The sequence below is a fragment of the Labeo rohita genome, chromosome 19, assembly GCF_022985175.1.
Source record: "Labeo rohita strain BAU-BD-2019 chromosome 19, IGBB_LRoh.1.0, whole genome shotgun sequence".
Taxonomy (NCBI): Eukaryota; Metazoa; Chordata; class Actinopteri; order Cypriniformes; family Cyprinidae; genus Labeo; species Labeo rohita.
In genome coordinates this window covers 7,785,720-7,800,858 of record NC_066887.1, presented here as the reverse complement: position 1 = coordinate 7,800,858, position 15,139 = coordinate 7,785,720, and positions in this window count along the sequence as shown.

The window sequence follows — 15,139 nt, the reverse complement described above, 5'->3', positions numbered from 1 at the left end:
TCATCCAAAGATCAGTGCCTTTGCTATATGACAGAGCCCAGTCAAAAGCAGTTCGAGCCCCCTTACCGGATTATGAAGACTGGCCGCTGCCACCTCCACCTGTGACATCCTTCCTCCTGCAGTGGATGTACCTTCCCCCACCTCCAAGACACATATCCAGTTTGGTGGAGGAAGTAACTACCGGACTGTGGAAGTTAGAGACTAAAGATCAACCTCGCTCATGTCCATCAACCCCTGAGTACAGTGAACCTGCAAGCTATTCCATGGTATCATCTCCACAACAGAGAACACGTGACTATCCACAGTCCACGTACCCTCAAACATCACCAGTATGCCATTCTACATAGACACTGGACAGCATCCATACTACCCTCAGCAAGAAAGAATATATAGAGGGCCTAAGCCAACAATCCCTGTCTTCACTAAGGGAGACCAACGGGAATTTGCACGACTTAAGGTCTCACTGGACAACCTTCTACCAGGGGATGTTACTGAGAAATTTAAATATCAAATTCTCTTAGAACACTTGAAGTTTGAGGACATTCTTCTCATTGCAGACTCCTACATCAATTCCAGTAGGCACTACTCTGATACCATGGCCTCTCTCTGAGCAATACGGGAAACCTCACCAGTTAGCCTTGTGGCGAATTGCCAGGATGATCCTAATATCGGTAGCCATGATGCCAGTGGGTTCAAGAGGTTTACACTGAAAGTCAGAACACTGGTAGGCATGCTGGACCAACTGGGGGATAGCGGCAGAGTTGTGCTTCAGTGTAGCTCACACTTAACAAGGCTGTTGTCCAAGTTGCCCCACGACTTATAAGCTGAGTTCAAAAGGTGTGTGTACCCCTTGAATGTTCATATCCCCAGGCTTCTACACTTTGCGGACTGGCTTGAATATGAGCTGAAAATACAGTAGAGTGGTTTCGAGTTTCTTGGTGGAGACAGAAAGGAACGCCCTGACCAGAAGAGAGATAGGTGCAAAGGGTCATCGGATTCTAAGTTCACTTTTACATGCTGTTTGAACATTAATGTGTGTTGGCAGTGCATGTACAAATCTACCCTATAATGATTAAAATCCATGCAGTGGTTTTTAATTAATCTGTAAAAATAATATTCCCTTTTTCAAATCGAGCCATTCTCAAATGCCTGTTGTTGTGGCATCACACCGACAGAGGCCGCTCCCACGATAATTGACTGATACAGTATGAGCATTTTACCTCAGATAAGCTGTAACAGTCCGCCCTCTTTGTTTTGATGCAGGAGCAGGGATGTAAATTAGACAAGAACATCTCCGATTGAGCGGTTGAGGTGTTGTGTTGCTGGATGTAATAATGAACACCGTGGTCATCATTTACTCCCGACATCTGAGCTGCTGAAGATGCAGTAGATTACGTTTGTTTGTGAAGGGAATGCGCCTCCCGATCTACATATATCCGTCTATGTTGCACGAATCATTCATGATCCAGCTTCATTTACAGCAGAAGTGAGTTTAAGGGTTTTTTTTATACATCTTTGCGATCGCCTTTCCTAATAATGTGCTAGTTAGCAAGTTTAGCGGCTAAACACGGCTAAATGCGGCTAAAGTAAACAAACGTCTCAGGTTACGTATGTAACCATGGTTCCCCGAGGGAACGAGACGCTGCGTCGAAACGCTTTGGGAACGCCTCCAGCGTGACCACGCTCTGAAACACGTGTGCAAACAGTCCAATGGAGAAGCGAGACGTCACAGGCGGGGTGACGTAGAGACCAGGAAGCTGAAAAGCACGTGCAGTGCATGCAGCCGGCAGCTTCTGAATAGAGAAGCAAGCGCTGCAGGGATGCCAGAAGTATGGCCCGAGACGCAGCGTCTCGTTCCCTTGGGGAACCATGGTTACATACGTAACCTGAGACGTTCCCCTTCAGGAACTCGAGCTGCGTCGAAACGCTTTGGGAATGAGATGCCCACGCCACCAGACTTCAAATCCCTGCCCAGTGTGAAAGAGCACAGCTAGGGTGAGAGAAAAAGAGCCAAGTGGCACAAGTCCAGGAAAGAACCTTAAAGTCAAAGGGGTGGACATTCCACAGCATTCTGAAGCCAACTTAAGAGAAGAGAGCCTTGACCCCCAAGAAGGGAAGGTCAGAGGACTCAAAGCTATGAAATAGCATCCCGACCACACTTAGCAAGCTACACCTGGCCAGAGGCCTAGGCCTCAGCACACCACGGAGGAAACGTGTAACGAGGGGGTTCCAACACACTGAGGAGCCACCCAGAGGGGCGTGGTAGGCCAAAATAGCTGCCACGTAGACCTTTAGGGTGGAGTGGGCTAACCCTGTGGAGAACCGAACCTGCAGAAACCTCAGCACTGTACCAACTGGGCAGTTAACTGAGTCCTGCTGGCAGTCTCCACACCATGAAGTGAAAGGTTTCCACTTCAGGGCGTACAGTTTCCTCGAGGAGGGAGCTCTGGATTGGAGGATGGTCTCAACAACCTCAGTTGAGAGACCGGGAGCTATGAGGTGTGCCCCAGGGGCCAGGGGCCACACCCACAAATTCCAAAACTCCGGCTCCCGGGAGCAAAGCGATCAGGGGAAAGGCGTACAGACGAAGCCTCGGCCACATCTGTACCATGGCATCCAGCCCCCATGGAGCTGGATAAGTCAGAGAGCACCAGTGGTGACATTGCGCAATCTCTTTAGTCGCGGAGAGGTCCACCTGAGCCTGGCCAAACTCTCCAAATCTGCTTCACTAACTCACGGTGAAGCATCCATTCCCCGGGCCTCAGCCCCTGCCTCGACAGGATGTCTGCTCCCATATTGAGATGCCCAGGAACATGAACTGCTCTCAGCAAGAGGAGTTTGTCCTGGGACCACACAAGGATCTGGTGCGCCAGCTTGTATAGGGGGCTCGGACGCAGACCTCCCTAGTGGTAGATGTAATAGACCACCGCTGTGTTGTCGGTGCGAACCAACACATGGTGGCCTATTAGGTCCGGGAGAAAGTGTTTCAACGCTCGAAACACGGCCAGCATCTCCAGGCAGCTGATGTGCCAAGTGAGATGGCGACTGCTCCACAGACCGCGGGCGGGGTGGCCACTCATGACTGCACCCCAACCGGTGAGAGACACATCCGTCGCTAGCGTTACGCGGCGACAAGGAGCTCCTAACACCGGGCCCTGCGACAGGAACCAAGGCTTCTTCCACATGTCTAAGGCACGTAGGCATTGCCGCGTAACCTTGATCATGCAGAAAGAGCTTCCCCTCGGGGAGAACCCCTTGGTCCTGAGCCACCACTGTCGAGGTCTCATGTACAGCAGGCCAAAAGGTATCACGTTGGACGCAGCTGCCATCAGACCCAGCAGTCGCTGGGACTGCTTTACAGTGAGTGACCGGCCTTCTTTCACTCTCGTGACTGCAGTGAGGATCGACCGAACCGAGCAGGTGACAAACGTGCCTGCGTCGTGGTCGAATCCCACACCACACCTAGATAAGTGGTTCTCTATAATGGAGACAGCACACTCTTCTTGGCGTTCAGTCTCAACCCCAGCTCTTTCAAATGCGGGGGGAGAGTGCAAGGCTGACCAGAAGAACCCGATACTGGTAAGCTTTGCCTGTGAAAGCAAACCTCAGGAACTTCATGTGTTGAGGCAGGATGGAGACATGGAAGTATGTGTCTTTTAGATCTACTGTCACAAACCAGTCCTCGGACCTGATCTGTGACACTACTTGATTGATAGTCAAATTTTGAACATCAATGTCATTACTGAGCGATTCAGTAGTCTAGATCTAAAATGACGCATGCCCCCATCCTTCCTCGGAACAATGAAGTACCAGCTGTAGAACCCGGACTCCGTGACATGAGGAGGGACCGCCTCAGTGGCCTCCTTCCGGTTCCATTACCAGACCCTGCTCGGGGCTCACCACAGTGGAGATCCCGTAAAAAGGTGGCGGCGAAGCACCAAATTGAATGCAATAGCCTCACTCTACAGTGCACAGGACCCAAGCAGATACATTTGGCAGTAGTTTCCACGCTGCCAAATAATCTACTAAGGGAACCAGTCTCTCGAGACTGGCCTCTGGTATGAGCTGCTAGTTCGGTGTCCTGTAACGGATGACCGGCAGGAGACAGCCGAACTAGCTGCTGTAGAGACCCCCACAGGGGTGGCGAGCTCCCCAGCTCCGCTACGTTTCCAGGCGGAAGACTGAGGTGTGGGCTCGCTGGAGACCGCTGCGCCCTGAAGCACCAGCAGGGTTGGCAGGCTAATCTCCCGAGGGCACCGAGGAGAGACGGGCACCGAAGAATGCGGTGGACCACGCCCTTTCCCCAGTAGGGCCTGCCCTCGGAGGTCCTGGACCAAATGAGTCAGGACCATAGTCTCATAGGTCTGGGTGAAAGCGTTTCAGTAACTGAAACACGGCCAGCATCTCAAAACTGGATGGTGACTGCTCCACAGACCACGGGCAGGGGGGCCACTCATGACCACTCCCCAACTGATGAGGGACGCATCCGTCGCTAGCATACGCGGCGACAAGGAGCTCCCAGCACCGGGCCCTGAGACAAGAACCAAGGTCTTCTCCACATGTCCAAGGCACGTAGGCATCGCCGCGTGACCTTGACCATGCAAAGCAGGTTTCCCCTCAGGGAGAACCCCCTTGGTCTTGAGACACCACTGCAGGGGTCTCATGAACAGCAGGCCAAAAGGTATCACGTTGGACACAGCTGCCATCAGACCCAGCAGTTATGAAACTGCTTCACAGTGAGTGCCTACTTTCACTCTCTTGACTGCCGCGAGGATGACTCAATCCGAGCAGGAAATAGACATGCCTGCATCGTGGTCGATCCCACACTATGCCTAGATAAGCGGTTCTCTGTAATGGAGAAAGCACACTTTTCTCTGCGTTCAGTCACAACCCCAGTTCTTTCACATGGGCGAGGACGACATCTCAATGCCGCACCGCCCATGCTCAGAATGAGCTAATACTGACAAAATGTCAATAAGGTTCAGTATGCAGATGCCCCGGCAGCCACAACTACCACTTTTTCTTTATTTTATTTTATTTAGCAGCATCCACACACTTAGCGAAAGTACAGGGTGAGAGTGCAGTAAATAAATTTAATTCATCAGAATTAAATAATAATGGGAGAAGAACTAGACATTCAAAATGCACGTAGCTTTTTTTTTTTTACACATATATGAATGAATACAGCCTGCCCCCTCAAGGACGGATTGTACATGCTCAGCTCCCGAACAAACCACACATACATCGCTTGAATCCCCGTTCTTTTATTTATTTATTTTTTAAAAGCGAGAGCAGGAAGAAACGAGCGATCTAAAATGCAGTCAGCTCATATGCGGACAGCATCAATCTCCTCGGAGAAAGTTGAGCCGCAGCAGCGCGAGCTCTCACTCAGAGGGGGAAGAACCGCAGCGCAGGCTTCCGAGCCCCGAGAGAGAGCGCTAGATCTAAGGAGAAAGGCAGAGAAAGGGCGGACCCGTCTCTAACCCGTTCACAGATCTATGCTGCGATCCCCACGGCCGCAGTCGCCGCTCTGCCTCGGCAAAAGCAGGACCGTGCCGCGGGGAAGCTCACGAAGACTCCCTCCTCGAAGAGAGTCCTCCGAGAGTGAACGTGAGCAGCGAGAGCGCGGGCCGTCAACTCCCTCGAGAGCTGACGCAGCCCGCTTCGCCGCGAGCTCTCATTCAAAGGGGGAAGTACCGCAGCGCGGGCTTCCGAACCCAGAAAGAGAGCGCTAGATCTAGGGAGAAAGGCAGAGAAAGGGCGGACCCGTCTCTAACCCGTCCGTAGATCTAAGTGCGATCCCCACGGCCGCAGTCGCCGCTCTGCCTCGGCAAAACGGGACCCGAGCCGCAGGGAAGTTCACGAGGGCTCCCTCCTCGAAGAGAGCCCAACGGGAACGAAGCGTGCGCAGCGAGTGTGCGGGCAGTCAGCCCCCTCGGGAGCTGACGCAGCCCGCTTCGCCGCAAGCTCTCATTCAAAGGGGGAAGTACCGCAGCGCGGGCTTCCAAACCCAGAAAGAGAGCGCTAGATCTAGGAAGAAGGGCAGAGATAGGGCGGACCCATCTCTAACCCGTTCGTAGATCTAATTGTGATTCCCACGGCCCCGGTCGCCGCCCTGCCTCGGCAAAAGCGGGACCTGAGCCGCGGGGAATTCACGAGGGCTCCCTCCTCAAAGAGAGTCCTCCGGGAGCGAAGCGTGCGCAGCGAGGGTGCGGGCAGTCAGCCCCCTCGGGAACTGACACAGCCTGCTTCGCCGCGAGCTCTCATTCAAAGGGGGAAGTACCGCAGCGCGGGCTTCCGACCCAGAGAGAGAGCGCTAGATCTAGGGAAAAAGGCAGAGATAGGGAGGACCCGTCTCTAACCCGTCCGTAGATCTACATGCGATCCCCACGATCACGGCCGCCGCCCTGCCTCGGCAGAAGCGGAAGCTGAGCCGCGGGGAACGCAAACGCTGGCAGTCAGCTCCCTCGAGAACTGACTCCCATGCTTCGCTCCCAAACAGACAACAAATAGGCTGTGTGTATCGCCACCCGAAATAGCACAGGCAGAGAGGAACACACAGTCGAAATGCCGCTGCTTATATTCGTAAGAATGCTTTGTAGGACATTGTGACACTCTCAAATAAAAGCTGTGTGAACTAGCACAAAAAAACAGAGTGACACACACACACACAGAGCGCTTGCTGAAAGACAGAAGCTGCCGGCTACATGCACTGCACGTGCTTTTAAGCTTCCTGGTCTCTACGTCACCCCGCCTCTGACGTCTCGCTTCTCCATTGGACTGTTTGCACACGTGTTTCAGAGCGTGGTCACGCTGGAGGCGTTCCCAAAGCGTTTCGACGCAGGTCAAGTTCCTGAAGGGGAACTCATCTCTCCACAGAAAGAAGAGAGGGGCAGGGCGAGCAGAGCTCATTTGCATTTAAAACAGCCTCGACCAGAATGAGATGATTTTTGCAGAGCTCATTTTGGCAATGTAAGAAGGGTGTTGTTTTACACAACCACTGAGAATTTTTAACCAAAGTATATTATAGACTTTTCATTAAGATCCTAAAGAATCATATCAACTTGTGAAAAATGGGCATCTGATGACCCCTTTAAGTCTACCAAGACAGCGGCTATCTTTCACAGTGCAGACCCTGCTCCCAGTACCACATCTTCAGGAGAGTCCAATGCAATTGTGGCTAAACCTCAGGACAAACCAAAGATGTTCTGCCCCTACTGTACAAATACCCAGCATTATCTGAATCAGTGCCAGAATTTCAGCCAGCTCACCAAAGAACAGAAAACTAACTGGGTGAAAACCGATAAGAGATGCTGCCATTGTGGTGCAGTCAAGTACTGTTAAAGATCACGAAAGTAATTCTTCAGAATGGAGAACATGCCCTTGAGACATCTGCCTTTTGGACGATGGCTCAGAACGCACCATCCTTTTGCAAGCAGCTGCACGGGAACTGAAACTACATGGCAAACCAGAACACCTTGCTCTGAGAACTGTTAGGCAGGACATGAAAATCATTCATGGTACTACAGTCTCCTTCACCATCTTCCAGCCTGTCAGCCTCATGTCAAATCTTCAAGATACACAGGGCATTTACTGCAGACCATTTGGGGCTCGCCAAACACACTTGCGCTGCTGCCACCTTACAGCATAAATACAGACACCTCAGAGGATTACCAGTCCCTTCCTTTGACAGTGTTCAGCCCCTCCTTCTAATCAGCTCTGACTACCCCTACTTAGTTACCCCGATTGAGCCCGTATGCCTGGGACCTCCTGGTGGACCAGCAGCGGTGAAGACACAACTAGGCTGGACAGTCCAAGGGCCTGCTAAGCTTGTGCAACATCAACTTTTGACCCAGCAGTATCTCAACATATTGATCCGTTCACCCTCCAATGAGCTGTTCAGACACATCAAAAAACTCTGGCAACTTGTTGTACTGCCGTACAGGAGTGAGAAACTTGCCACCAGATTCAGATCAAGATCAAGAGGCCATCGACCTGTTAGAGGCAAAGACAACTCAAATCGATGTCAATGGGACACAACACTATGCCACACCTCTCTTAAGAGTTAAGGACATGCCCAAATTTCACACTACAAAGCAAGCAGTGATTCCAAATTTGCGTAGCACTAAGACTCGTCTGGCTAGAAATCCTAAAAAGTCAGAGGCTTACCGAGCTGAGGTTCAGATATTAAAACAGGCAGGTTATTTGGTTGAAGTGCCAGAGCAGAAACTGACGGAAAAAGATCAAGAATCATGGTTCATTCCCCACCATATGGTGAGCCATAATAGGAAAACCAGAGTTGTTTTCAATTGTTCTTTCTCATACAGGGGACCTCCTTACTCGGTGTTGTGATTCTGGGAGCATGCTGTCGCTTTTAGTAGCAATATAAAGGGCATGTTCCACCAAGTAAGATTACTGCCTGAGGGTAAGCCCCTCCTCTGATTCTTATGGTGTGATCTGAAGAGAGAGGAACCCCTTAGCGTCTATGAGTGGCAAGTGCTCCCATTCGGGATGACCTGCAGTCCGTGTTGTGCGACGTATACACTACAGAAACAGAAACACGTGGTTGATCACAGCCAGCCAGGAGACAATGTCTGCCACTCCCGTGAAAGGTGCTGGTGAACACACTGATTAATCTGTTGGCAGAAGGAGGATTTGTACTACGACAGTGGGCATGCAACTTCCCTAATGTCATTGATCATCTGCCAAAGGAAGCCAGATCAGAAAGCAGTGACCTTTGGCTTAACCAATCCGAATCAGATCCTCAAAAACTCGTATTAGGGCTACGATGGATGTGTCAGTCTGATACCAAAAACCGCCTCAACAACTGTCCAACTCCCGCAATGAGAAACATATAGAAGGTAGTAGCGAGCCAGTATGACCCGCTTGGGTTCCTTGTTCCCTATATCACTTGGGCCAAGATCCTTATACTGAGTCTCTGGGCTAAGCAGCGAGAGTGGGATGACCCACTACTGCCAACTGACATTCTTTAAACATGGTATAATTGACAAAGAGAACTGCAACACCTTTCCCAAATCATGCTGCCACGCTACTATGTGAGTTCTCAGTTGGATTCCCTTAACTGTAGTAGGCAAGTACATCTTCAATGATGCCTCCGAAAGGGCATATGGGTCCGTAGCATACCTGTGCACGCAGAGTCAAAAGGGAGACGTTGAGGTAGCTTTCCTCACCACCAGGTCAAGAGTAGCCCCTAAGCACCAGCTGTCTGTGCCTAGACTGGAACTGTGTGCAGCTCTCACCGGTGCACAGTTAGCTTCATTACTAGCTAAAGAGCTTACTCTGAACATTGAATGCTTTTTACTCTGGACTGATTCCATTACAGTCCTGACATGGCTTCAGTCGGAATCCTGCCAATACAAAGTATTCGTAGGCACCAGAATTGCCGAAATACACGAACTTGCAAGTGCACACACCTGGCGGTATGTGGAATCCACCAATAACCCCCCTGACTACATTACTCGTGGGAAGACTCTGAAGGAACTAGCCACAGACAAAACATGGAGACAAGGACCAGATTATCTCTGGCAGTCCCCCTGCTACTGGCCCATTACCCCCGACATAAGTGCATCTGAGAATCCTGCTGAATTGAAGAAGTCTACTTTCTGTTGTCACGGAACAGTCGGTGATGTTCAGGGCTTGCCTGACTCACAACAGTAGCTTTAAAGCCTTAGTCGAGGCAACAGCACTTCTACGACACGGGGCGGAAGGTAAAGAAGGGGATCCTTCAGCTGAGGATCATCAATCAACAGAAAGAGACATTCTAAGGAAAGTTCAAATTCACAGCTTTCCCGAGGACTTCAACTGTCTAGTTGCAGGTAAACCAGCACATGAATATGACAGCACCATGGGGCTTATCCGAGTTGGTGGGAGATTACGCCGCAGTCAACTGTATGCAGATGTTATCCACCCAATTGTTCTAGATCCATCCCACAAAATAACCCAACTTCTCATTTAGGACATAGACAAAGAGCTTCATCACCCTGGTTCGGAACGGGTCTTTGCAGAGATACGACGTAAATATTGGATTTTACGCATAAGAGAAGCAGTTAAACATTTACATTTACATTTATTCATTTAGCAGACGCTTTTATCCAAAACGACTTACAGGTGGGGAATGCATCAAGCGATTTGTCCTAAAGAGGCAAAACGACCTACGAAGTGCGCAAATTACCATATAACAGGCATTGTTCAAATAAGTACAAGCTAGAAAGGGAAAAGAGTAGAAAAAGATTTTTTTTTTTTAAGTCAAGTAGTGTCGAAAGAGATGGATTTTCAGCAGTCGCTTGAAAGTAGTTAGGGCAACAACACTCTTGTCCTGACTGTCAAAGGTGGCGTGCTAAACCTGCAGTGCCTCAGATGGCAGATCTCCCTCCGGCCAGACTGCAGATATTCAAACCACCATTCTTCTCTACAGGAATGGACTGTTTCGGCCCCTTTACTGTTAAAATAGGTAGACAAAGTGAGAAACGCTGGGGCATTTTGTTTAAATGCTTGACAACACGTGCTGTCCACATCAACCTCTTAAGTAGCCTTGATACTGACTCGTTTCTGATGGCTCTAAGATGCTTCACATCCTGCCAAGGAAAACCTTCAGAGTTACTGTCAGATCAAGGCACAAACTTTAAAGGGAGAGAAAGGGAGCTCCAAGACTTTTAAATCATTGTGTCCTACCATGCAGACAGAGCTTGCCAAACAGCAAATACAATTCAGATTCAATCCTCCCAATAGTCCCCATTTTGGAGGAGTATAGGAACGTGAGATTAGATCTATCAAGTCTGCCCTGTATGCCACTTTACAAGGGCAAAGCATAACAGGGGAAGTCTTGAACACCATTCTTCTTGAAATAGAAGGAATTCTGAATTCAAAACCTCTGGGTTACGTGTCCACAGACATTGCTGACCCCAACCCGGTGACACCAAACCTTCTTCTCATGGGGCGGCTAGACCCTTCACTCCCGCAGACTGTTTATCATGAAACAGAGCTCTAGGTGGAAGCACTCTCAAGTACTTGCTGATCAGTTCTGGACATGCTTCACAAAGTACTACCTGCCCAACCTACAAACCCGTGGTAAATGGCAGAGGGAACCAGACATGATCATCATAATTGTGGACCCACAATTTTAGTTACCCAGAGCTCTCTGGCCAGTAGGAAGGATCACCAATGTTTTCCCTGGGGCCGATGGACGACTCAGAACTGCTGATGTTAGAATTAAGGACAGAACTTATATCAGACCTGTAGCATGCCTCATTAAGCTACCAGCAATCCCAGACATAGACACAGATTCGAGCCCTTCTGAATGAGCAAATTTGACTGTGCAAATTTGGGGGTGGCTGTTACAAAGGGCTCTGTTTTCAGTCACTCTTAGGTAATAGAAATATATTGTTACGGTTTTCTTACTGAGTGTTGGATTATTCAATGACTATGGACTGTTACTGCCCCCTTGAGGAAATACGGAGTGTGCTAGAATGTGATGAAAGTGCGTCATAAGAGTTGCCAGTTGTTGTTACAAATGCATAGAGTGCAGAGCGCACGAGAGTTTTCTTCATTTTCTTAAGGGTGGTGTTATGTAATCGTGTGCGTGCATCTAAAAGTAAGTTTCTATGTTTACTGATCATATTTAGCGTGTTGTTTATGGGTTATCATCATAATTATGCTTTGTTGAGTTTAACTAATACGGCCCGAATGGCCGAGCAACCTGCGTGTACATACTATGTAATTTCATGATTATTATTGTTTATACGGTTCTTTCTTGTTGTTTATATAAAGCAGAAGTATATTTGTTATTATGTGTACTGAAAGAGTATTAAGACGATTTCCCAAAAAAGGTCCCCACAACGTCCCCTGAATGGCATCTGCGAACGTCACGCATCATCGTGTAGGGTTCTTTAGATGTCATGAGGACGTCGTGAGTTCGTTCATGGGACGTACCGGGGACATTCATGGGACGTTCGTGAAACATTGTGGGGACCTATAACGAACGTTTGCTACAGGTCATTTTAACTTATGTCATTAGTCAGATCAGACAAAATTGAACTACGCAAGGAATAAACACACAAGCAATAGTAAGTTAACAATACTTTTTTATTTGTTAAAATATGTTTCTTTTTTTGGTTTGTGTGTGCGTGTCTGTCTGTCGTCTGCCCTGTGTTCCAGATGTTGGGTGTTATCCAGGTCTGATTCCACCCTTATGTTGAAAACTGAAAAAAATATAAATGAACTAAAATCAGCAATGGTTTTAAACCTTGACTTCATTTTCACGTAATGACATAATATTCTATCAAACTGAATCAACTGACTACTCATTATCTGCGCGAATGCGACCTGCGTATAATTTTCCTGATTGATAGCCTACCTCTTATGATTTTTAGGCCATTGTTCCTTCTCTATGTGCGTTTATCAAAAATGCACTTCACACAAAAGTGCCAGCATATCGCTGTTTGTTCATGTAGTGTTGAAATTTCAATCACTGTAAACTTATGCCTTATTATCTAACAATAATAATAATGTCATTATATAATAGCATTATATAAACTTGATTAAAAAAACTGACTGACTCGAAAGCACACACAGATCGCTTAACACACAGCGAATTATTGAAGTGTATCTTGTTTTTGATGTTGAAATGCTGAAACAGACTCATGATTTGATGACATCTTTAATTACAGAAGTTACTTTTTCTTTTGCAGAAATGAAAGTTATTCATTTTACAATTAATTCAGATATATAGTTTATACTATAGTATAATAATAATTATGTCAATCTTTCCATTTTTCATTCCATTATCACAGTTTAAAAAACTGATTTTGTTTTAAGGAATAATACCCATTAAAATCCAATATGGGTTTATTTATTTTTTTATGTCTTTAATTTAATGAACTCTGTCTGAGTTGCAAGGTGTCATGTCTGATGATAAAGTCCAAGCATGGGCGACTGGATTTTTCAAGTGTTGTTATGGAAATGGCAGATGAGGAATAAAACAGGGACGTTCGCAAGGTGGTTCTGAAGAATGTCCTCCGAATGTCCGCCAGCGAACGTCAAAAATAGAACCAAACGCGGACGTAAGTGAACGTCCTCAGAACGTCTGTCAGTGAACGTTACAAAGCGGACGTACTGCGGGGACGTCCCCTGTTTGCTGGGTTGACGGCATTGTTGAATACGCTAAGAAATGCTTAGTCATTCCGGTATGTACGAGCTATTCTGTGCGACGTCATTAGTGCAAACGGCCGTGGGTTCGAATCCCGGTTTCAACCAAAGTTGAATAATTTATGGATAAGGTGTTGAAACTCAAGAATATTACTTCCGATATGTTCTAATGTCTTTCTAACTATTAATATTGTTATTTTTTGCTATTGTTTATTGTATTGTTATGCTATTGCAGGGCTGCCCAACCCTGTTCCTGGAGATTGACTTTCCTGCAGAGTTTAGTTCCAACCCTCATCAAACACACCTGTCTGTAATTATCAAGTGCTCCTCGAGATCCTACTTAGCTGGTTCAGGTGTGTTTGGTCAGGGTTAAAGCTGAACTGCAGGAAAGTCGATCTCCAGGACCAGGGTTGAGCACCCCTGTACTATTGTTTTCTAGTTGTTTGTAGAACCACACAAACACCCACATGTTTGCATATGCAAATACAAATAAATCTTAAGTGAAGCAAGAAGCATCTTGGTTGCGTTTTGACCAGACGTACCACAGTGATTAATTCAACCCCAACCACATTAGTAGCTACAGTACAGCAGTTGTTACACAGAAATGAAATGTCAGTGTTCATCTCTGTTTTTAATGCTACTAAACACAATAATACTAAGTAGGATGCTGTCTATTTTGAAATCAAATTAAATGGCCTTTTGCATGTTCTTCGATGTCCATGAGGCTATTTTCTGCAGTACTGTAGAGTAGACCCACAGTTACTGTAAAATAGAAACTTGAGTTGTGTGGGCAAATTATATAGTTCAGCCAGCTGAATGAATTTAACATTACAAGTAAGATGAAATATTAGTGAAAAAGAAACCTGGCTGCCTTTAAAAGATTATCACACCCTTGGACTTTTTGTATTGGTTTTTCTCTCTTGTGCCCATATATGGTTTTCCTGATCCTGCCCTCATTGTGTCATCATTAGTTAACCTTGTATCACCTGTGTCTTCATTAAGTTCATCGTAATCACCTGTTTTTATAAGTTGCATTCAGGTCAGTGTTTGTCGTCCGGTCTCGTCAATGTGTGTGAGTGTTACATTCCTGTTGTGGATATACCTGTGTGGATTTACGTGTGGAATATATTAAAGACTATCTTTGACCTTCATCTTTGTGCTGCGTTCATTCCTTACATGTTACAAGACAGAAGACCGGACTATATAAAGTGAAAAGGAGTGTTCGTTTTTTTTTTTTTTCTTTTCATTTTGTTCAGTCTTTTGTTGTTGTTGAATGACCCGGCCGTCCTCATTCATCTGCTAGAGCAGGGAGAAGACTTTGAGGACCACACCACAGACTTTGTATTTCTGGCCAACTTAACACATTACCCGGACAGCTGCCTCTGCTCGTTCTATCACACTGGACTTAACACCGCCACACGAGCGCAGTTGTCCGGGGAAGGTCCTCGAGAGAGCCTCGCTGCTTGTGTTGAGTGGGTGCTGGTGTCTTGCCAAATTCGTCAACTGTGGACATCGCCGATGACATTACCACCCCTACTCTAAACCCAGAGCCCAGCCAATCATCACCCTGATTCATGGAGCATGAACCTGAGCCCACCGCGGACGGAGAGCCTAAGCCCAACGCGACTGATTAACCATCTCCAAATGGAGCGTCAGAGCTGAGGATCGCGCCGGAGCCTGAGCCCATCACGTCTAACCAGGTGCGAGAGCCAGCAACATCGCTCACAATGGAGGAAATCTCAGTGGAGCATGCGGATGCAGAGGAAGGCCCTCTAACCCTCTGACCCATTGGTTCCGCCCTGGCTCCTGGCTCCTGGCTCCCGGCTCCCCTGTCTCTACCGTCGCCCGTCGGCCACCAGCTCCATCGGGCTCCCTCGTCCCCCTGGATCCGCCTTGGTTGGTCGTCGTCTCGCCATCGCCTCAGGACTCCAGTCCTCCGGCTGGGCCTAGTCGCTCCATCCCACCGGCTCCATTG